This window comes from Pinus tabuliformis, chromosome 4_1 (genome assembly GCF_031772625.1).
Source record: "Pinus tabuliformis cultivar Carrire ecotype Pingquan chromosome 4_1, CPIR1, whole genome shotgun sequence".
In the NCBI taxonomy this organism is placed as follows: Eukaryota; Viridiplantae; Streptophyta; class Pinopsida; order Pinales; family Pinaceae; genus Pinus; species Pinus tabuliformis.
In genome coordinates, this window is record NC_142303.1 from 687,762,957 (window position 1) to 687,770,306 (window position 7,350).

Genomic DNA, 7,350 nt, shown 5'->3' on the forward strand with positions numbered 1-7,350 from the left:
CACAACTTATATTGAAGTTGTTGTCAAACTACTAGGTTGATCATTAGCCTTGTTGTTCGACAGCTGTGGATTCTCGTAATCTTTATTCCTTGTCGATATTAAAGCATCATTTTGCTGCTTCGAAACAGACAACATTAGCACTTGGGGCGGGGAAACATTGTCACTAGCAACCAGATTTGTTCCTGGATTTGGAAACGGATCAGTCAATACCACCGATGTTTTTGAATTCTTAAAGAATTTTCTAAGCTCGGCGTTATATGGACAATATTTCATCCAATGATCCTCATCACATATGAAGCATGGATGACTTAGTTTCCTATCTCCAGAAGGGTTTGCAGAAGATTTTTCAGGAGACGACTCCTGCTGTTTTTTCTTCTTCCCTTTCTTTTTCTTCTTTCCCCCTGGTTGCTTTGGTTCTTTGCCTTTGTTAGTTGAAATGGCATTTGCCTCTGAGGCGAGAAGTTCTTCGTTTTCATTTTGACTTGGAACCGTACGAGCCTTCTTAGATGTAGCTTTTACAGTTTTCGTGCTAGTTGCACCTATCACGCCATCGCCGGCATGAGAGTCTTTGCTTGATTTAGGAGCGGGGGGAACGGAAAATTCCAGTCTAGGAGCATCAGGGATTTTTTCGTAGAGTGTGCCAGACTGAGTATATATCAAGTCTAGATATTGTACACGAGCAATTACTTTCTCTTTAGTGACGACCCCTCCCTTTGTGACATCTTCTGTAATAGAAGGTAATAATGACTTAATAAACCATTCAGCGAGCAGCCGATCAGGAACATATGTTTTCACCATTCTACGATGACATCGCCACTCATGAATATGATTAGATATGTGAGTGGCCGTTTTATGTTTGAAATTGGTAAGAAGCTCTGTTCCTGTTTCGTACCTTATGGGTAACTGAAAATGGGTTAAAAAGGTTGTGGCTAGGGTGCTGAAGTTATCAAATGAATCTCTAGGAAATTCGATATACCATTTTGCTACCGGACCAGTTAACGTTCCTGAAAAAGGCGAAGCCTGATCGAATCATCATTTAGAGTGTTAGATGAACACCACAGATGACAGGTCATCACATGATTCAACGGGTCTTCACCCGGATTTCCATTAAATTTAGGAATATCTGGCGGAAGTTTATGAGGAATCGCTGGCCACCAAGGGGTGTAAGCGATTGGATCGTTTGTCAGCTGATTTAGATCTGGTAACTCTAAAGTTGCCATGAAGGGAAATTGTTGATTCAAGTTCGGCGAAGAATACCCAAGATAAGATGGGATTGCCTGAGCAGTGGGTCTTTGCATACCAGCATAGTGCATTTGATGTTGATAACTTTGGTAAGGTTGATGGGAATAACCATTATGAAATGGTTGATGTTGACCGTTTTGAATATACGACTGCCCATTACTTGCAAATATTTGGTGCTCAGATCCTTGGTAAACTTGTTGGAATTATGGTTGTTGATATTGCACTAGCCACGGTGGTGAAACCATTTGCTGTTGTCCAATACTGGCTATTTGACCAAGATGAGGGGTGATGGTACCCATTTGAGCCTGGGTCACTCTACTTAAGGAACCACTAATCGATGATTGTGTTGGCATCGTAGAGACAAGAGGTTGTTGACTTGCGACCTGAGAGACTTGAGGTTGGCACACAACAAGCAACGCTTGTACTTGCGACATCGTCACAATAGCCGGTGTAGTGGGGATATTTGACATAGGTAGACTTTGTTGCATTGAGTATACAAATCTTGGTTGTTGAGGCAATATTGGCACCCAACCACTGGATGTAATTCCAGCATAAACTGAATTTTGCTGTGAACTCTCGTATGTCTATTCTCCCGGAGGAGACAATGAAAGGGTATATTTCCCCCCATACGGTGGTAATCTAGTGCTCAAAGGAATGATTTGCCTTTGAGGACCAGACTGCCCAAATTGGCACTACAAAGAATCAATTTACTGAGACTCAACATAAGAGATTCCAGATATTATTCCTGACGAACAAATGGGAACAGACCATACTGTCGAAACAGTCGCTGGATGGATTCCACCAAGTGATTGAGAGCTTGTGCGACAAACGGTATGCCGACGAACATTGTTGGAGTGACAGCAAGAAGTTCTACCACTACTGTGTGTTTAGTCAATTTAACGTCTTAAATTGCTCTACATAAATTATCAATCCGGGCATCGTAAACTGATGAAGTGTGGTGCACTATATGTGCTTAGTTAACCTTTCTCTTACTTCGTTGTTTTATAGTTTATGTTCAACTCTTCCTAAAACTCTGCTTCAAACACATGTGCTGTGTAAAGCATGATTAAGAAGTAGTCAGAAATAAGTCCAAAAAGTAGTCAAGCTCTAAGGTGACAAGTAAGAAAAACCACTTTAAAGACCAGTTATAATGTTCAACTCTTCCTAAAACTTTGCTTCAAACACATGTGCTGTGTAAAGCACGATTAGGAAGTAGTTAGAAATAAGTCTAGAAAGTAATCAAACTTTAAACTTGCAAAGAAAGAGCTTGAAAGAAATAACTTGAAATGAAACTGAAAGCAAAGAACTTGAAATGACTTGAAAGTAAATGACCACTTCCAATGGCACTAGACACCATTCATGCTGCTGCAAATAAAAGAAAAGAAAGTCACTTTTAAAACCAAAGATAATGATTATCTCTCCCTAATTCTCTACTTCTGCCATATGTACTATGCAAAGTATGATTAGGAAGTAGCTCAAGTTGAATTAGAAAAGTGATTAAAAATGAGAAAAATCTACTTTAAAGACTAGTGATAACGTTTTGCTCTTTCTAACTCTCTACTTCAGCCATATGTACTATGCAAAGTATGATTAGAAAGTAGTGAAAGATTAGTCTAAAAAGCACTTAAAGCCAACTGCAAGTTAGTGGTATTCTGATCCTTAAAAGATAACAGTTTATGATAAAAGATCATTCATGTGTTAGCAGAACTTTGAGAAATAAGACTAAAAATCAGCTATAAAAACAAAGGCAGCAGCTTGAACCTGTCAACTTCAAATACCATTAGTTTGTAAAGCAAATACATAAACATAAAAACAAATCCCGGGAGAAAATAAAATGCAATAATTCAAACTGTACAAGGCAGGGGCCCCCTTCTACCTATGAAATCAAAGCAAAATTAAACACACTTGCATAAATTAAAATTGCATGAATGAAAATCTAATCTACCTTACATTCTACAAAGCAATATTTACAAAATGAAATCTAATCTACTTACATCCTAATATGCTCCATGACATCTACTTCACATCTCCTTCCATGTTGAGAACATCAAACCTTTATTCAATTTCTTCAAAAGTGCAAAGTACAAAAGCTTTCAAAAGCCATGAGACTAACAAGCTAAAAGGACTAAGAAAAGACTAAAGGAAAGACTAAAGAGAGACTAAAAAGAGACTAAAAAGACTAACTAATGAAGGAGAGAGACCTCCTATTTATACAAAAAGATGAGAGCCTTCTCATTAATGATAATCCATGAATCTCTCCCTCTACCTCTAGAGTCCTAATCAAAATAGGAGCTGATAAGACACATGTCTTTTAGAGTTACAATACAATTAGGAGATGTGACACATATCCTCATGATCCCATGATTCCTTCCAACCAAATTCGAATTTGGCCTTAGAGTGCCACATAAGGGTCTTCGAGAAGTCTCCTTTCAACCTACACATGTCAACAAACTCAACCCACTTGTTAGGTATAAGCATATGCACATTATTTTCTAATGTTTAACCACAAATTCACTTAAAAGGCTTAGAAATAATAAATATTGGAAAAACATAAAGGTAGCCCAATGATAATGAAAGTGGGATGAATGTGGTGACATAGTAGTGAAATGGAGGTGAAATGGAGGTGATATAATGGACATAATAGTGAAAGTGTAATGGAAATGAATGACATTTTCAAGACTCAACATACCCCCCAACTGAAGCTATTGCATGTCCTCATGCAACATATATTACATTGACTCTTTTGATCCTTGAGCTTTGGCTTAACTTTGCATGATATCATTTGATAACTTCATATTTCTGCAAAGTGTTTTACTTGAATTGCAACATGGTTGGTTCTTGTGTTACAACCATTTTTTTTTTTTTTTTGTTGCCTTCTATTTTGATCTTTGAACTTTGCATAATGATATTTTGATTATTGTTGCAAAGTATATCTTTATTGGATTGCATGATGGTTGGTTCTTGTATGACAACCATGATTTTGTTTGTATCCAATTTATCCTTTAAGCACTTTTTCAAAAGCCATTGTATGCTCATAATAGCAATGTAATAATTAATATATGTTGGAAGTATGTGAGTTCTTGAATATGTTATGGACATGGAAAGATATGAATATGAATGTATTCCCCCCCCCCCCCCCCCCCCCAACTGATGGTATTGGCAATTTTATGAAATGAGGAAGAGAAATGTTTTTCCAACAAGTATCATTCTAGCTTTTTATGGAATTCTATGGTTAAAAGTTAGAAAATGCCGTACCTTCACTTACCCTTTGGAATGGATGAGTTGTATGTGTGTGGTGGCTGAAAACTTCTGATCATATTCTTCTTCAAGTGGCTGAACAAGAGGAGTCATGGATAGAGAGATAAGATGGCTTTTTATTGCTTCTACTAAAACTTGCTGAATCTGCTCCAAAATGTTGAAAATAATAGTCTTCATGTCTTCAAAACTCATTGGCACAATTCCTACTATGTGAAAAGATGTTCTGATGTCGAACATAGTAGGAAATTGTTGGCTTAGTGGCCATTAATGGATGCCACTAGTCAACACGAGTACTCTCACCATTGATGTCAATGAGAGTCAAGATGCCCAAACACATCTTGCTAGGTACGAATGAATTTGCTGATGTCGAGTCACCTAGAAGATCTAACGAACAAGGGACATTAATGTATTCCCATTGTTTGTCAGCATGAGGTCTTGCCATTAAGGCATGCAAGTCTCAAGGTGTTTTTACAAAGAACTTAGACTCAAAGGACTATGGACTCAATAATTTGCATTGAAGCAGGGCTTATTTGCGGAATGAAAATGACAAGGAATGGAAAGTGAAAATGGAAAATGGCAATGGAGAACAGAAATGACAATGGGAAATAAGCATGTGAATGAGCCTTTTGCTTTTATTGGTGGGTTATGAATGGACAAAAAGAGATGGAAAGTGTATGTGAATGAAAAATATGGAGTGGAATGAGGTGAATGGTTTATTATGAAGTATGGATGTGATGGATGGATGTGATGGAGACAATAGTATCTGAAAGTTTTTCAAGTATTTGGATCTGATTTTGCATCAGCATATTTCCTCTTTGTTGCGGATCATCCTCTTATGAAACAAATTGGTCTCTTAGAGAGACATCATTCCCTTGTAGTCATTTGTCCTTCCTCCTAGAACCTGCAAAAAAAACTAATACTTCTTCTGCAATGGAATGTAAGATTATCAAAGGAGAGAGGTGATCAATCTCTCTAGTTATGATATTTACACACAAAACTAAGAATTTGTATTAATGAAACAAGTTCTCAAAGGAAAAATCAAAAGAATTTATACTTGCTTTGGAATTAATGCCTCAAGTTGATGTTGCTTCTTTTCAGCAATTTATTTCATTATTTGCCATTTCAAACTCTAATGATATATTTCTCATTGTATAGATCTTGTTGAGATCTTTCCAATGGTACTTAAATCATCAAAATCTGATTTTGTATGAGAAAGATAGGCTGATTTGAACAATGAGGTTTTTCTGGCTGCGGAATTGAGGAACAGCTCTGTAGCTAAAAATCTTGAATAAAAAGTTAGCCATTCAATTTCATTATCAGTCCAAAATTAATCAATACCTTCAGAAAAGTGAGAAAATAACTTGTTCATTTCATTGATTCAAAATTATTATTTTTTCTTGACATGCAGCAACTTAGTGTGGCGACTCAGTGTGGCGACTTTGTTATAACACCCAATTTGACTTCCCTTTGACCGGGGTCTTTTTCAGCAAATTTGACCGAATGAATAGGACACCATCCATGTACTGACATTTCCCTAGCTACCCATGTGACCTGTTTTGCCTGATGACACCTACAACCTAGAGTTTAACAAAACAGCTGCGGGATCACTAAATGGCTGCGGGATCGCTAAATGGCTGCGGGATTGCAGAGTGTAAAAAATACTGTGAAATGGAGTGGCTGTGTGCGAACAAACTAAGCAATTTCTCCATCTCAAACTTCGGCTGAAAAATGGAACTGTGGAGTTTGAAACAGAGCTGCGGGGTTTAAAACATTATAGTCATCAAAGGGGAAGCAAGCAATTATCATATCCTTTATCCTCGGATGCTTCTTTGTTGAAAAGAGAACTCCATTATGATCAGATACTATAATAGATGGTCGAACCCAGTAAGGAATTTATGAAGACGGAATCCCCGAAGTATACATCTCCTACCAGGTTGAACTTCATCATTGGAATATGTGAGAACTCGTTCAAAATATTTTACATAGTGAATTTGGCTTGGAAGAACAACTACTACATTCTCTATATCTTCCTTCAGCCATAAGTACGCACTTTGACAAAATGATACTATGAGTTGAATTGGAGGGCAAGAGACGTGGTACAGGTGACGTGGTACAAGTGACGTGGTGGAGAACGGAAATGTGGTGAAGGTGAAAGAGCCGTATCCAACCAAATCAAATAGAGCCGTCTTCGATTCGCACTGTTCAACACATGTATTAATGATTTGCAAGGGCAGAAGACGTACTATTTCAAACAATCAAAGTGCACCGTGTATGATTTGGCTGCCAAGAAAACCAGATCTGAGCAGATTTCTCAGGGAAAACGAAATGTAGTCACAATTGTTAAAAAAAAACTGATTTTTTTACGCGCGGCAGCCAAAAAGGGACTCCAAAGAACCGAACATTTCTCCTAGACCACCACGAATTTTCCCAAACGGTTTCTGGGTTATCTAATTAACCCACCTGGCAACAAAACCCATGTTTTATTTTTTTGAAATTCGCTATCATTTGGGCAAATCGAGCGTGTAAAGTTTGACGTTTTTCTGCTGTTTGCGTTTTTTCTCTGAGTTAATTTTTTTTGTTCTGCACTTTTTGCATTCGTTTTTCTTATCTGATCTATTGTTTTGCCGTATGTTTAGTAGGTGGAGCGAGGAAGTTTGAGCTTACAGGGCCTTCTCTGCTGAAATATGTACTGAATATGTATAATAATACAGACGTTTTCCTATACGCCCCCTTTGATAAGGACTCTCACAAATTCCACCCTCTCAAGAATGCAAACAGTCTCGCAGCTGTCCGCATCTTTAGCCCTCTAAGGATAGATGTGACCACTGTGCATTCAGAAGCTTTGACATC